At 49.5% G+C, this 17,364-nt stretch overlaps 1 protein-coding gene across 7 annotated transcripts in view; it reads right to left on the reverse strand.

Annotated features, from left to right (window-relative positions):
• PRR5L (proline rich 5 like) overlaps positions 1-17,131 on the reverse strand; it is a 77,421-nt gene extending 60,290 nt beyond the window's left edge. For 2 of the 7 annotated variants that reach the window (XM_059709639.1, XM_059709646.1), the window contains exon 1: positions 7,249-7,457. The gene's annotated coding sequence lies outside the window, so the exon portion shown is untranslated. Of the gene's footprint in view, positions 1-7,248; positions 7,459-9,387; positions 9,509-10,825; positions 11,281-16,923 lie in introns of those variants that run through there. The other 5 variants (XM_059709642.1, XM_059709644.1, XM_059709640.1 and 2 more) reach the window with 5 other exon arrangements.
• Between the last annotated feature and the right edge of the window lie 233 nt (positions 17,132-17,364).

The raw sequence follows: 17,364 nt of genomic DNA on the forward strand, positions 1-17,364 counted from the left end.
ACAGATGAAACGCCTGTTCAGAGGACAAGGAGATGAAGGGGAAGGAACCTTCTCCCGGGTCACGCCGTCAGGCCTGAGAGCCTTGAACATCGGGGGGTCAAAAAGCCGAATGGGCTCTCAGAGCCATCGTTGCCCGGAGGTCACGAGTTCAACTCTGGTGCATTAAACACCAGATGATGGAAGGCTCACGGGGTGCCAGGATCTGAGGAGAGGAAGCCGTTTGGGGCAAAGGAGAAGGGAGTATGGGCTCCCGTGCCCCAGGGGCTCCGGGGCTCACAGAAAACACTCCAAAGCCATGTTATACATGCGGCTGGACACACCAAGGGCTGTGATTGATGGGCAGTTGAAACAAGACGGAGGCAGAAAGGTGGCATCCCCTTCTCGAGTTACAAGGCAACACTAAGGCAAGGTCAACCGAAAAAGGTGAGGTCCCCGTTGCCTCGCCCCGTTCTGCGGGAGAGTGTGGCCCGTGGGGACTGGAAAGGACATTTGGGTGGTTTGAGAGCTTTTGGGAAACTTAGAAGGAACTGCTTGTCCTGTAAGTCAATGACATTTTTCATTATCCCAGAACACCACAAAGGATTACCGTGTTTGCCCACTAATTCTGACCCCAGACGTTTACAATGTAAGTGGCCACGCGGCTCCCACGGCGGTGGGCCCCAGCGGCCAGCAGCCAGCAGGCCGCAGCAGAGTTCTCCAAAGTGACGGCAGCGGCTGACGTGGCCTCCCCCAGAGACAACTGGGGAGCGGTCCCAAACCAGTTCCAGAGCCGGGTTCAGAATGAAGCAGCAAGTGTAAAAGGCTTTCTCCGGAGGATTTACGCAGCTGAGGTCATGAGCAGGTTGTGGCAGGGTGGCAGGCAGCTTAGTGCAGAATAATGCAGACACACATCACAGCCCTTGCTGGATTTCTGCCCCAGTCCTTGGGGAAAAGACGAAAACAAGTTCGCTCGGGTATTCTCCCAGGATCGGCTTAAGCGGACACCTTGTCTAGCTCCTGAATGGCCAGGGGGCCCGAGTGGTCCCTTAACCCTAGTCTTTGCTTGAGATCAACCTGCTGACACAGAGGCCTTCAACAAAACTTGGAATCTGGCCTTGGCCGGTGTACCTCATCAGTTGGGTGTAGTCCTACGCACTGAAAGGTTGTGGGATTGCTTCCAAGTCAGGGCACATGCCCAGGTTTCAGGCTCGATCCCTGGTAGGGGGCATGCATAAGGCAGCTGATGGATGTCACTACACTCTTACATCGCTGTTTCTCTCTCTCTTTCTCTCCCTCTTCCCTTCCTCTCTCTCTCTAAAAAGCAATAAACTATTAAAAAATGAAAAACAGAACCCAGCCTGTGTCAAAAAGAACCAACAAACTGGAGAAAGTTCTGGAACCAGTGAGGAAAGAAGCAAGAAACTGGAGGTGTTGCCCAGTTTGGCTCAGTGGATAGAGTGTCAACCTCCAAATTGAAGGGTCCCGGGTTCAATTCTGGTCAAGGGCACATGCCCGGGTTTCGGGCTCCATCCGTGTGGGTTGTACAGGAGGCAGCTGATCAATGGTTCTCTCTCATCATTGATGTTTCTATCTCTCTCTCTCCCTCTCCCTTCCTCTCTGAAATCAATAAAATATTTTTTTTTTAAAAAAAAGAAAAGAAACTGGAGGTATTGCTGGTGTGTGGCAAGCCCCTAAAATGAAACAGAACACTGAAGGGTGCATGACAGAAATCTACACCTCAGAATTGAGGAGAGGGAAACAGATGAAAGCCTGGAGAGGTAAACAGATGCTTTCATGTAACCTATGATTATACGCAAAATAAACTGCACAAATAATTACGCTAGGCAGTTTTTGGGCAGGAACGGGGTAGATGTTGACCAGGTTTACTCATAGGCCATGTTAGAGAGAGAGAGAGAGAGAGAGAGAGAGAGAGAGAGAGAGAGAGAGAGAGAGAAACTGTCCTGGGAACTCAGTTGGTTAGATCGTTGTCCAGATACACCAAGGTTGCGGGTTTATTCCCCAGTCAGGGCACACACAAGTATCAACCAGTGAGCGCATAAATAAGTAAAACAATAAACACATTTTTTTTTAAGAGGGAGAGAGAGTCTTGGCTGCTGTGGCTCAGTTGGTTGAGCGTCATCCCATGCACCAAGAGGTTGCCAATTACAGGTCAGGGCACACACCCCAGTTTCGGGCTCAACAGGGAGCGCACAGGAGGCAGCCAATAGATGTTTCTCTCTCATCGATGTTTCTCTCGCTCCATCTCTCCCTTCCTCTCTCTCTGAAAATCAATAAAAACCTACTTTAATAAAGAGGGAGAGAGATCTTTCAGTGAGTTTCGTAGCTCCCCAAACCCTTCAAGGCACAGTTGACCCATGAGCACATGAGGCCCTGGAGAACAGGGTCAGGCCAGCAAGGCATTGCCTGAGGGTCAGGCTTACACCCTTGATGCCTCAACTTGCCTCAGCCAAGTCCCATGCCCACACACCACCTACTTTGATAAGGAATACTCATACCTTTTTTCCAAAGCTCAAACACACAGTAAAGGTGGTTGGTTTTCATTCTAGGCCTAACCTTTTACTACAGGAGGAGGGGATGGAGGGGGGCGATGAACAAGCCACACTCTATCCGAAAGGCATCACTCAGGCGTCCTTAAATTTCTGACCAAGAACTAGGTGAACAGTTTGCTCTCCAGAGGCTGGCAGAGCCGACTGCACCTGGCCGTGAGCTTCTGCTTTTTAAAAAATATATATTCATATTGATTTCAGAGAGGAAGGGAAAGAGAGAGAAACATCCATGATGAGAGAGAATCATTGATCGGCTGCCTCCTGCACACCCCACACTGGGAATCAAGCCACAACCTGGGCATGTGCCCTGACCGGGAATTGAACCGTGACCTCCTGGTTCATAGGTCGATGCTCCACCACTGAGCCATGCTGGCTGGGCAAGCTTCTGCTTTTTAAGGAAGCCAGTCTATATAATATGTACTATCCTGCTACAGATATATAATATGTTTAAAAAGCGGTGTGTGTATGGGGGGGCGGGGGGGAGGCAGAGAATTTCCCCCATACATTTGAAGAATAGCAAAAGCTTCCCAAATCCCAGAACACGTTAGAGCTGGAACAATAGAGAGTTTTAAAAAAATAAGTCAAATTTAATAGAGCGTTTAAATTCCTAGTTGATGGTAATTAGAGAGTAAACACTATTTCTTTAAACCCTGCCAGACAGAACTTAATCCAATTTTGGTAATCAGTAATCTTTGCTTTTTTTTCTCTCTCTCTCTCTCTCCCTCCCTCCCTCTCCTCTAAATAAAATGCAAGAATTGACCTACAAAGGCCATAAACTGGCAAAGCATAAGAAAAGAATATTGATATTGAAAGAGAGTGATTGGGCAAATGTTAAAGGGCCAAGTCCAGTGAAAATGAAAGCAGGTCTCATGGGGCTCCCTCATTTATATGCCAAAGGAGGTCAAGGGGACTTCCCCCCACACCACCACCGTCTTCCCCTCTGGGCACCTCGTCTGGCATGCCAGTCGCCTGCCTGGTCCTGCTCTGCAACATGACAGCCATCCCCTGCCAGATCAGTGCTAGTAATTCTATAGTCACACTTCCTACAGGGCCTCTCTCCTTCTGCAGAATAACTACTACTGTCAGCATTATCCTGACCATCCCTTCAGTTCCCCCGCTGTCCACCCACCTCCTGTCCCCTCATTTCAGAGCTCCTGCACTGCTCTGGTCCTGACTTCCGATCCAGAAACTTCCAGGTGAACCACTAGGCCCTTCCTGAGTACTTGGGACCCTGGGTTCTTCATGGAAGGCCTTCCAGGTTAGGCGTCAAAATGTCCTGGGAAGAACAAGGAGCTTAGGTTAACGGCTGTGTGACATTAACTTATGAACCTCTTTACACCTCCGTTTTCACATGTGAACGCAGAGAATAGAATATCTATCTGCTCAGGTTGTTGGGTGGCTCAAATAACATAACCGTGGCTGTACCTGGTTCACAGTATTTGCCCAATACATAAGTTAGCTCATTTAACTCCCCAGCCCTTAACAAACACGTAAATTGAATCAAGTTCACCTCTAATGCCCCATCATCACCTTGCACCATCCACGCTCCCATCTTCCTTGTAGGCACCAAAGTGGAATCTCCCCTTGTAAAACCGTGCCTTCTGCTTAACCGGTCACTGTTCTCTCTGTTGCCAAATTCCTAACCCCATCCTCCATAAAACCCCACAAAATGTTTGATTCCCAAATTTCAGCAACTGAGATATTACTTCACACTGGTTGTTTCTGTAAGCTTTGCTTTTAACAAGCATTTACATTCTGCATGTAGAGGCAACTCAGGGAACAACCTTTTAATGACGGATGTTAAACACAGTAGGGGACTTTCAGAGGGACTCTAACTCTATTTCTCCAATCAATTCTGTATTGATCTAGCTCTGCAAAAAGATTAAAAGAAAAAAGGCTGCAACTCAATCAAGATCTTGGTACATTTTACCTCTCGCAAGGGCAGGACACAGGGAAATATATACATGCATACAAACCCTTAGGGTAGAGAAATAATTAAGAAAGCCACGAAGTCCTTACTAAACTCAATTTTCTATTGATAAATAGTTTAAATATTGCATATAGATCATCAATGAACAAAAAAGATTATGACCTATAGGTCTGGATTGCCAGCATGAAGTTTTCACATAGCAGTGTAACAGGGTTCTAAAGACAATATTAGGATTTTTTTCTTTTTAAATATGTTTTTATTGATTTTAGAGAGAGGAAGGGAGAGGGAGAGAGGGAGAGAGGGAGAGGGAGAGAGAGAAACATCAATGTGAGAGAAAAACATCCAGATGCCTCCTGCACACCCCCCACCAGGGCTCCAGCCCCGAAACCCAGGCATGTGCCCTGATCAGAAATCAAACCAGCAACTTTTCAGGGCGTGGGAGGACACCAACCAGGGTGTATTTTTTTTCTTTCAATAATTGAGCCATTCTGTGTATTATGAGACAGGAAGGAAGGAAGGGAGGAAGGAAGGAAGGGAGGGAGGGAGGGAGGAAGGAAGGAAGGAAGGAAGGAAGGAAGGAAGGAAGGAAGGAAGGAAGGAAGGAAGGAAGGAAGGAAAAGAAGGAAGGAAGGGAGGGAAAGAAGGAATGGAACTAAAGGGTTAATCAACTATACTCTAATCAACTGCTGAAGAGCTGAGGGGAGAGACAGCTCCAGTACAGGCTGGCACTGTAAGCCTGGAGTAGCCAATGGAATCCATTCTCAACTCCACCCTGTGTGTGTGTGTGTGTGTGTGTGTGTGTGTGTGATGTTGAACCATTTTAAAATAGGGAACATTTTTGTAATGTTTAAATACAGACTATTATCGAAATCTGACTCATTGAAATATACGTCCATAACCCTCTGGATCTGAAAGAAATGAGGTCTCATTCAAAACAAGCTGGTCTGAACTGAGGCCCTGAGAAATAAGCCAACTGTACAAACTTCTCTCGAATGCCTTTCTTTTTTACACCATTAATGCTTCTGGCTGTTAGAAGCTTCACTGAAATACTGAAAGGACAGTGGTTGGGGTTGGAAAACCGGAAGACAACTTGTGAATGGACCAAACATTGTTTCCTTTATCTGCTGCATACCTCCTAGGCTCTGCGCAGCACCCCAGGTCAGATTCTGGGGCTCAATCCTGCAAGCAGAGAAGGCAGGCCAGCCAGGCTAGCTAGCCGCCCCATTCTCAGTCGCACTAGGAACCTCACCGCGAGCTAAATTTAAAATGTGGCTAAATTCGTTTCTGCAAGCTCCGTTTCCCCTCCTGACTCACTTGCCGCTGCCTGTTGTCAATGATAGAGCTTTGCAGCCCAGAACAGTGTTCCAGAGCGCGGCACTGTGACATTTTGCTGCATGTAGGCCAACGAAATGTCAAGTCTGCAAAGCAGGGTGGTCGGAGTCACCAAAGGGTGGCGGGGGGGGGGGGGGGGGGGGGGGCAAAAGGGGCAGGCTCCCGAGCTTGATCAGTGAGCACCCTTTGGTGCGAGTGGAGGGCAGAGGTTGGGGGTCACTGGACCTTTAGCGTCCTTGACCGCTTTGGTCCTTTGCACGGGTCATTTGAATGTGCCCGTCTCCTCTGGCCCAGAACAGCGCCCCAGCAAGGGCGCCTGGAGACTCCGGCCTAGAGCTTTGTCCGTGCGGTCTAGCGAGCGCATCGCAGTCATTGAAACCGCGCGCACCGCGGGGCCGCCGAGGTCTCCATCAACACCGCTTTTCTGCTGACGCACGGAACGCGGGTTCCCGCCACCGCGGGGGAAGAGGCGGCGGCGTGTGACCGACGGCAGGGGCCGGGTAGAAGAGGGGAAAACCCTGCTGCCGACCAGGGAGGCACCCCAGAGCCGATTCCTGAAGCACTGTTGGCGAGTACACAGCCCGATCGGATCCGGGGCGGCAGCGGCTGGGAAGAGGGCTGGGAAGGGAGGGTCCGAGCGCTCGGGCGGGGGCTCCAGAGCGCCCCCTGTGCGCAGTGAGCACACGCACCGTAGGCGCGCAGGGGAAAGCCTAGCCGAATGGAGGGCGGGCGGGAAAGATGAAGCGAAAGGGGACTCCCGCCGGCGCCAGACCCAGCCCGGCGTCCCGCGGGCTGCGCCCCGGCCCCCAGTCGGCGCAGGTCCAGCCGCGCGCGGGACAAAGCGGCGGCGCTCCCGGCCCTCCCCTCCCACGCCTCCCCCCGGAAAAAGGGGGCGACAGGAAAAGATGGGCTGTTGGGGGCGCAGAGTCGCCCCCGCCCGAGAACGGCAGCGATCTGCCCCACCGCCCTCCAGAGGGTGAGAGAGACAAGCGAACTTTCTTTTTCGATCTCTGGCTCAGCCCGGGTCCCACAATCGGCGGCACGCCCACATGGGTGCCTCGCCCACCCCAATCGCAGACGCGGGCGCGCCTTCTCCCGGCCCCACGAGGTGGGGGGTGGGGGGTCTCCAGTCCGATCCCCTACGCCCGCAGGCAGCGTCTGATTGGAGGATTCCCCAGCCGGTCGACCCCAAAAGTGACGCTTTCCCCAAGTCCCCTTTCCCTGTGCCCCACCCGATTGTGCCCGGAAATTTTGTTCTCAATCCCGTGCCACTGCCGAGCCGAGGACTCCGGCCCCCGCGGGAGACTTCCCCGCGCACGCCCTCGGGGTCCCCGGAGTGAGTCACTCCGAGTCGTGCACACCCGCAGCTCGCCGCCTCCCCGGACGCCGCGCGCCGCGCCTAGGAAAAAGTTTCCTGTCTTCCCGAGAACGTTTTCTCACCCGAGAGAAATGAGGGATTGCGGGGGCTCTCCCCGCCGCGCTCTGCCCAGCTCTCCTTCCTCCGTCCCCTCCCAGCTCTGCCCTCCGCGGGGTCCCGTCCAGCCTCCAGTCCTCTCCAGCGCGAGTCAGCAAACCAGGCGGCTGCGGAGCTCCCACAGCCGGGCTGGTGACACGTTTCCCTCCTCTCTCATCTTACAGCCGCCGCCTCCTCCTCCTCCTCCTCCTCCTCCCCCTCCTCCTCTCCACCCCCCTCCTCCTCCCACTTTTCCTGTTCAGTGTTCATCCCTTCAGTTTTTCTCCGAAGGTCCCCACCTCCCTCCATCCCACTCCTCCCCAGCAGCCACTCTCGCGCTGCCGGCAGGAGGGCAGAGGGGGAAAGGGGCGCCTGCACTTACATCCAGTTCAACAATTTCAGGAAATCCAACTCTTGAACTTGAAAAGCCTGGGAGGATGCCACAGGTCTGGGAGGCCGGTGCTGCGCTTCCCTCACAGGAGACCACACACCCCCTCCCCCTTCCCCTCCCCCTCCACGACGGGATCATCCCTCCCCACCCCCCACCCGGGACTAGAAACACCACGGATAAGCCATGGGGTGATTCTAAGGCTCCCTAGAGAATTAGCACTTCTGTTGTTTTAAGGAGCAGCCCCGTGGCCCATTCCAGAAGTTGTTCGAAGTGCATTTGTGCAAGGATCATTTCAGTGCAGCCTGTCCCTTAGATCTGCAGAACTCTTTGAAAGCTCCCAAAGTCTCTTTCCAGATGAAGGTTTCATGAATTGGAAGGTCCCTGGGAGCTTGAAACAATAGAAAACCACCCAATCCCAAAATGAAAAACAACGTAAAATTATTTTCAAAACTTTTTTTTCTCTTTTGCAGGTGTTAAGAATTAGACGCAGCTGTTTTTCAGGACTCACTGCCTTGCATAATTTCACCCTATGGTTGAGCAGGAAATACTTAAAAAATGCTGCCCACTTACACATCACACTTTGTCTTTGAAACCACAGTGACATTTGCTGAAGAAAAAGATATGTCTTTTTAAGTCAGAACTGGGGGGGGAGAGGGGAGAGAATCGTGTTTATTTTTATCACTGCGCCCTTACAATGCCTACCTAAGGGGCTGGTCATGGTGCGCCCAACGGGGAGCGGAACCGATGGAGCTCTGGGTGCCCCACTTGTCCAGTGACATCAGTGAAAGCTAAAGCATTCTCAGTACAAACCCCGGCATGTTGGAGGCGCTTTAAATCTTATCCCAAGAATCGCACACAGCGAAAGGAACGCTTTAAATCTTATCCCAAGAATCGCACACAGTGAAAGGAACGCGGCGCCAGGCACGTGCCTGAGAAAGAAAGGCTTGAGGGGGCAGTGCGGGCTGGGAGGGAATTTGAGCTATGTCTTCCCGGCAGCTGTTCCAAGGGCTTCGGCGCCAAAGCCTGGAGCCGGAAGGTGGGGGCTTGTGTGCCACGTCTTTCTTTTGGCTGCAGGGTATGAGCCAGTTACTGAATTGTGCTGTGTGTCAGTTTGCAACCAGGAAAATGGGTATAACAGAGTAGCTATCTCTGAGGGTTGTTATGAGGATTCAGTGAATTCATACAGAGAAAGTGCTTAGAGTTTCTGCTGAGGTGCAACAGATATTAAGCTATTATGACTATAATTATCCCGCAGGTCCTGGAGGTGAAAAGGAAACTATTTCTACAAGGCTACAGGAAGACTGACTTGGGAACATTCATTAAATGTTGCAAACTCCCTCGTCTCCTTGAAGTCTTTGTTCAATGAGCTCCATCCTACTGGGTCTATTTAAAATGGTAACTCCCTCCCTCCCCCACCTTCATTCAATTCTATTTTTTCTTTTTCCATGGCATCTGTGACTTGTAACATATCACATAATTTACTTCTTTAAAAAAGTGGCTTGCACCACGTCTTCCTTCCCAGGCCAACTCAACTCTACAAGATCGTGGGCTTGTTCTGTTCACTGGTATTGCCCCAAATTCTGGAACAGTGCCTGGCATATCCCGTGCACCCAGTAAATGATGATAAGGGAATAAGTGGATTCATTTAGCAAATTTATTCTATACTGAGTGCTTATGGCGGGTTGGGCACTGTGCAATTAACTTAAAAAAAAAAAAAAAGGTTAAACATACTCACCAGGCCTAGCCAAGGATAAAAGAAGCTCCCTCTGGGAGAAGTACGCTCGCTGGTAAAGAGGAGTATCCACAGTGTAGGCGATGCCAGCTCCGTGGAGATGCCATAAAAGAGTACTCAGAGACTGGAACAAAGGTTTATAGAGGTTAAAGTCTCTTCTAATCCTAGAGGTTGCTAATTTCTTTAAAATATGTTTTTATTGATTCTTAGAGAGGAAAGGAGAGGGGGGGGGAGAGAGAGAGAGAGAGAGAGAGAGAGAGAGAGAGAGAGAGAGAGAGAATCATGGATGAGAACGGCCACCTCCTGCACACCCAATACTGGGGATGGAGCCTGCAGCCAGGCTTGTGCCCTGACAGGGAATGGAACCTGGGACCTCTTGGTTCATGGGTCGACGCTCAACCAAGGAGCCACACTGGCTGGGCTGTAAACGGAATTGTCTTAAAATAAGAAGTAGCTGACATTTTGGTGTAAATCAGAACTTTGCCCTAAGGATGATTAATACATTGTACTTGTCACCACCCAAATTTTTACCAAAATTCTAACTAAAGGTCACTGGAACCTTGCCTTTTCTTATTAAGAAATAAAAAAAAAAATTTTTTTTTAGGACAAACCAATACAGATCACTATTTAAACACTCATTTATGGAAGAGGAAAATTCTAGATCTGTATTAGGCACACCAGCCGCTGAAATGAAAGTTGGCCCAATCCAGGTCCCTGCTGACAAGGTAGGCCTCAGGCAGCCCCTTTTAAGCTTTTGACCCAAATGCAGCCAAACTTTGTGACAAACGCTGGCATGAAAGAGGTGCACTGAGCCATCAGATTCCTTTACTGGAATGTGAACCTGTGTGCGCACACACACTGTAGCAGGAATCTAGAACAAAAGCTAAGAGGTCATGACTATCTGAACTCCAGACTCTAGCAGCTGCAGACGGGCTGCCCGTGGACCAGTTAGATGTACATTCCATGTTTATCTTTTGATCCCCAGTGTGTCAACATTTAAAAAAATAGTTGCTCACATGTAACCATCAGAAAACTTCATGCAAAAATATGGTTTTTCGGCTTGCCTTGGACACTCTGGAAGACCTGGCGTTGATCACGTTGTGGGCCCGCACGGCCACGGTCAGCTAGAGCTGGGGCACCCCTCTCCCCTTGGACAGGGCATGCAGCTTCCAGTTTGCCACAAGCCCAGGAACTTCCTGCCCCCCCCTTCTCTTGTTCCCAACCTACTCACCCGTTCCCCTGCCAGCAATGCAGCTAGAGAAGGGAAGCTGGCACGTCTCAGGACAGGGCAAAGAAGCAGGTGCCCGCCTAGGGCCTTGGGATCAAAAGCACCATCCACTTCCTGTTCATCCAGAGGCCTGTTCTGCTACTTTTCCTTTGTTTCCAGAACAGGGCCTGCCCACCCCATGCCCATGACGCACATCCATCCCCAAAGACGTACCAGACTGAGTTCGGGGTTAGGTGTTCGTCCAAAGTTATACACAGACGAGAACGGACAGGACAGGGACCCCTGATCCCAATTCAGTGCTCTGGAGCTACACTGTACTCCTTCCAGGTCAGATGGCGTCCATCCCAGACGACTAGGGAAACCCACTTCCGTTTTACAGAATCATGGCATTTAATGCCTTGGGTTCTGATCTATAACAGGTAGGGAATAAACTGAATTGAGGTGTTCAAGGTCTGATCTCCAGGTTGGACTTCCTTCCATAATACTTCAGCGTCTCATACTATGTCAAAAAATTTATGCCAGTGAAGGAAAGCCTCATATCCTTCCATAACTTAGCTCCTTAATGTAGATGGAACCCATGGAGGCGCCAGGAAGACCCTTTGCTGATGCCAGGTACAGAGGTTGTGAGGAGTATAGGTAGGTCCCCCAGGCCTGGGCAGTGTGAAAACACACAGTTTTCAGGTCCTCAGAGCTCCAGTCATAAAATAAGTTAATGTAGTTACTCATGAGAAATACTCATCTAGATATAGAACTTGCATCAGCCCTCTCTATACATCAGCAGTATCGCACCACCCATAAAAACGGGACCATTGGAGAATAAGCTGAGCATCTGATCTAGCACCAGGGTGTAAAATCAGTGACCTTTGGTCCCGCAGCAAGCTTCATGCACACGTGAAAACTAGCTTTCCTTCCTTCTGCTCTCTTCTTAACTTCCAGAAGAAAACTGAGAGCCTTGAAGTTTGTTCTTTTTGGAAGAAGTTTGGATGATACAGAGAAAACAGTTTTCGCTTCCTTTTCTTGGTAGCAATGGGGTATTTCTGGTATATTGGTTTTTTTACTCTCTTCTTTGTCTTTGGAAATATCTGTCATCCATTCTAAAGGGCTGGTATTTAATTCCATCTGATTGTACAGGGTGTCCCCCCAAAAAATTTATATACATTTAACAGTGTGTATAGTATTGTTGTTGTTTTCTTTTCAGATTTAACCCATTGGGATTAATTATTGTTCTGCAACTCATCGTCCATCGTCAGCAGAATCTCCTATATCTTCACCTTTTTTTCTAAACATTTTGTTAGCCTTGGTGCCCTAACTCAGTGGTTCTCACACCCTTTGGTCTCAGGGTACTCTGAAAAATTACTGGGGACCCCAAAGAGCTTTTGTTTGTGGGTTATATCTATCAATACTTCCTGAATTTGAAATTAAACATTAAAATTAATTTATTATAAAATAACTAATAAAACTATCACATATTTTATGAAAAATCACTATGTATTTTTCTAAGTCAGGGGAAGAATGGCGTTGATTTACATTTCTGTGAATCTCTTTAACTTCTGGTGTAATAGAAGACAGCTGGGTTCCCAACCACTTCTGCATTCAATCTGTTGTGTTATCACACATCATGTAGCCTCTGGAAAATTCCACTGTACATTTTTGAGAGAATGAGAATGAACGGCAAAAAATATCTTAGTATCACCATGAAAACAGTTTTGGATTTGTGAGCCTCTGAGCGTTTTCAGAGACTCCCTGGGTTCCCAAACCACACTTTGAGAACCACTGTTCTAACTGAACCCTGGCTTTCCCCGGAGGACCCTCTTCCCCCCAAAATCCTCTCTCTTGACGGTTCCTCTCTAGCACTCTGTATCACTGGACTGTGATAAAGAATAGTTGTTTTCCTTGCCCCTCTTTGCCCTGGCCTGCATGCCAGGTTAGAGCATGCAGGTCAGTGGTTAGAGCATCGGCCCTCGCACCAAAGGATCATGGGTTCAATCCCGATCAAGGGCACGTACCAGGGTTGCAGGATTGATCCCCAGCCCCAGTCAGTGCACGTGTGGGAGGCAACCAATCAATGTGTCTTCCTCACATCGATGTTTTTCCATCGTAATGAGGGCTAGGTGAGGTCATGAAGATGGGGCCCTCATGATGCGATTAGTGGCCCCTTTAAAAGGAAAAAAGACACAATCTTTCTCTCTCTCTCTCTCTCTCTCTCTCTCTCTCTCTCTCTCTCACACACACACACACACACACACACGGTTACCATTACAACTCTCTCTCTTCAGACAACACTATGACATGCACGCTATTATTATCCCCATTTTACAGATGAAGAAATTGAGACTAAAATAAGTGGTTTAGTCCTTTCCCAAAGTCACACAGCTCTTCAGAGGTAGAAATAACCACAAGCACACCGTTTTCTTTCCCGTTGTAAGTTCTTCCCGACTTTTTCCCAATTTAGGAAGAGGGAGTTGCAGAGCTGCTTGGGGAAGATAAATAATCTCATCCAAACCACCAACTGTCGGGAGGCTGCCTGCCTGCTGGATGTGGGGAATGAGAATTCCGCAGTGGTAGAAAGTGGGTGGAGCAAAGATGCCCCGTCCGCTAGAACAAGGGTCCCTGGCAGGGTCTGGTGTCCACCCCAGTCAAGGTAAGCCGAGCCAGCGTGTAGATGGCCGCCCTTCACAAAGACTCTCTGTTCGTTCTCCAGCATTAACTGGGGCAGTTCTGGCCTGGCAAGAACACAGACCAGCCCCTCACTCAACACCTGTTTCACTTCTCCTTATAAATATGATACTCACAGTACCAGAGTTTGGGTGTTTCGGCCTGGCTTTCATCAATGAAGTCTGTCTTAGGTCTCCCAGCTGGACATTTCTTAAATTGGTCTCCGAGGAAGGCTACCACAGGATGTGCCCAGTGTTGCTGGAGAAAGATCCCTTAGTTCAGTGGTTCTCAACCTTCTGGCCCTTTAAATACACTTCCTCATGTTGTGACCCAACCATAAAATTATTTTCATTGCTACTTCATAACTGTAATGTTGCTACTGTTATGAATCGTAATGCAAATATCTGATATGCAGGATGGTCTTAGGTGACCCCTGTGAAAGGGTCGTTTGACCGCCAAAGGGGTCGCGACCCACAGGCTGAGAACTGCTGCCTTAGTCAAATAATGTTTGGAAATACTGCATACAATAGCGTAATATGCATGAGTATATTAAGACCTTGGCCCTAGCTGGTTTAGTTCAGTGGATAGAGTGTCGGCCTGTGGACTGAAGGGTCTCTGATTCGATTCCGGTCAGGGACACATGACCAGGTTGCGGGCTCGATCCCCAGTGTGGGGCGTGTAGGAGGCAGCTGATCAATGATTCTCTCCCATCATGGATGTTTCTATCTCTCTCCTCCCTTCCTCTCTGAAATCAATAAAAATAAAAATATTTTTTTCAAAAAAATAACTTGGTGGTGGTCTGCAGGGGAGAAACATTCAATAATTTCATTTCTTTCCATGGAATACTATTAACAGTTGAGGATCTAGCATTCCACAGTATAATTGGGGAAATGCTGTCCTAGAGAGAAGACTTGTATGTTGGCCAAATTTGCTTTGAAAAGAGCCCAGGACTAAATAAGATCAAGAGGAAATCTTAATTGAGTCTGCTTGGTAGCCTGTGCTTTCTGCTTTTTTAATTTCTTGGATGACTAATCTACCAATAATATCCTAAATTTACTGGGAAAAATTATCCCCGCTCACTTGCCACTACAGAAACAAAACGAGTAACTTTGAACAATGATTTCCCCTGACCTGTCCAGCCACGAGAAGGGATGATGAACCCGAGTACAGATGTGAGCTGAGGACATGAGCTTAGCATGAGCAGGGCTCACTGGATCCCAGGTCCCAGGCTGGGCCCCCAACAGACAGTGACTCCTCTCATCCTTACAGCTGCCTGGGCTGCATCCCTGACTTGTCCCGTAGGGGAAGACCCAGAGCCTGGCACGGTGCCTCCACTGACTCGACACTCAATAAATCTTTATTAAAGGAAGGAAGGGTGGGCGGAAGGAAGCAGATTGAGGTTTGGAGATGTTAACTTGCCCAACATCGCGCCTCTAGCAAGCCGGAGAGCCAGGAGTCAGAGGCAGGACAGCAGAGTTCGTCCACACCTCGCCAAGCTGCCAAGTTGTTCATTAACTTGCACACCGCCAGCTTCTAGGAGCTGGCTGGGGCTCTGGCCACATTTGCTCAGTATGTTAGCTTTGGACTTATTGTAACTTATGCTATTAAAATTGCTGTGTTTATACAGCACTGTTTTTTTTTGTTTTGTTTTTTTTGCAGAATGCTTGAAAATAATAGCTAAAACTTAGTGCATGCTTCCTATTTCCATGCGCTTCACTGAGAACTTGACACAGCTCATTCCCCCTGACCATCCTAAGAAATAGGTACAATCATAACCCCATTTTATAGACCAGAAAACTGAGAGATTCTCTGACAACTGCTAATTAAGTGGTGGAGTCAGGATTTAAACCGAGAGAGTTTGACCCCAAAGTTCCTGGCCCTTAAGCCTCTTTGCTAAATCCACTCCTTCTGTCCAATCACTGACATCGTGAGCGAAGGACAAGAGAGAAGTAAGTACCACCCACAGCTGCATCATGCATTTATTTTGTGAGTTTAACTCTTAAAAGGGTCCACATAGTTCGAAGCACATCACCAATATCAACTAATGTCGTTCTCCTCATACCACAAAACAGCGGTATGAGGCCGGCCGCATTATCATTTCCATTTCACAGATGAGGAAACTGAGGCACGGGGTGTTAGAGAATCTGCCCAAAGTCCCACAGCAAGTGGCAGAGCAGGGCTCAAGCCCAAGCAGTCTGGCTCCCTTGTCCTCGGGCTTGCCCACCCAGAGAGCTGCCAGATAAGAACAAGGAGGCCCCTCATTGAGAGGTGAGGTCCTCTCCTAAGACCTGTGGCTACAAACAACAAACAACCACAGTCTCTAAGAGGAATGCAGAGCCATCTGCGGCCCTGGAAGCCTGGAGGTTAAACCCAGCCAGGGACTTGAATGACTTAATCACTCTTCAATTTGGATTTCCTGGCTGGATGGGTTCCTGTCCTTGCTACTTGAAATTAAGAGCCAATTGTTTATTTGCATTCTTGTGGGAGGGGTGGCCATTCTCCCTGGCCCGCTGGTTCCGGGAGAGTAAGCTCTCAGCGGGGCGTCAGGCAGGTAAAGGGGACCAAATGGCTTTGTCAAGCGAGCTGGCGGGAGTCGGCCAACTCTTGCTTATTCCGCAGGGCCCCTGCCTCCCCTCTTCGCAGGAAACCTGCCCTGGGGTCAACTCCCAACTCTTCCGCACCCCTGACGGGGGAGCAGGAGGCAGGAAAGGAGAGAGAACAGGCGTGAGTGGGGGGGTTTTTGTTAGGAGGAGGGGCAGGAGGTCTTCTGAGGAAGCGGTGAGAAGTGGCAACCACAGCATCTACAGAAATGATGTTGAGCCGTGAACAGCGAGTCCTGCTTAGCACAGTCTGCCCGGAGCTACTGGGGAGCAACAAGAGCTCCGGAAGGGGAGGCAGTGATGTCTGTCCTGGCCCAGGGCAGGCGCTCAATGGATGGATGCCAGACAGCTTGTGATGTGACTACAAGCTCCCAGCACCTCAAAGAAGCGGGCTTTATTCGCCTCTGGTCCATCCGTGCCTGCCCCTCTATCTGCTCACCAGAGTGACCACAGGGCTGCTGCTGTGTGAAGTTTGACTCATTCCGGTCACTCTTCCTTTTCTTCCTCCTCACCCTGGGCCAGGTGAGCTGCTTATGTTTAGGTCCAGGGTACAGGCTATGGAACCAGGTGTCAGCGCTGGTCCAGCCACGCACCGGTGTGGACTTGGGCACATGACCTCCCCTCTCGGGGCCTGGAGCACCTCGTCCTCTCGTTCCCCATCTAAACACCCACTTCCCCTCCAGGAGCAAGGCCAGGAGTGTCCTCCCCCATCCCAGGCGGGGCGCCCTAGCATTTGGTTCTCCTTCCCCTAGAGCCTTTGCCTCCATCTGGCACAGTGATCAGCTCACCTGTGTTTCCGCTCACAAACTACAAAATGAATAACAGCATTATTGATCTCTGAATCCCCAGTATGGTACGTAGGCAATGCCTGGGATATAACCAGAGGCTCCGTAAAAGATTTTATGGGAGAAAAGAGGGAAAGCGGGGACGGAGAGGGAAAGATAGATGCAGAGAAGGAAGGTCAGACGCAATCAATTACCCCTGTAGAACAGTAGGCACAGTTGGAAAAATTCTAGGAAGCTCCTACCCACCCACCCAAATGCCTTCTTCGCTTACCCAGTGTCTCAGATTTCCTCCTTGGGAGATCTGCTCCTTGCAGTAAAGACAGGGTCTCCAGGATCTCCTTGTTTCTTTCCCAGGGGTGAGGTGTTGAACTATCAACAGCAAACACCTCAGCATTCCCGTACAAGATGGACTTTCAAAGGGCAAGTGGGGAGAAAGCACGTCAACACTTTGGTGCTAGAAGTAGAGGAATGAGGCCCCTAAAAGGGAAGGGAGCGATCCGTGGCTTTAAAAAATGTCAATCTCCATGAGTCAGAGTCATGAGAATGAGAACATGCCATTTCATTCCCACTGTGCCCTGCCCTGCCCACCCCATTGTCCCTCACGTACACGCGTCACTCAGAGAAAGTTCTCCTCCCCAGGCTCCAGCTGGTGCCCGTTCTGGGCAAGACCAGAACCTCTGGTGTCTACCCACTGCTTAGGATCTGGCAGAAT

This window comes from Myotis daubentonii, chromosome 9 (genome assembly GCF_963259705.1).
Source record: "Myotis daubentonii chromosome 9, mMyoDau2.1, whole genome shotgun sequence".
Classification (NCBI taxonomy): Eukaryota; Metazoa; Chordata; class Mammalia; order Chiroptera; family Vespertilionidae; genus Myotis; species Myotis daubentonii.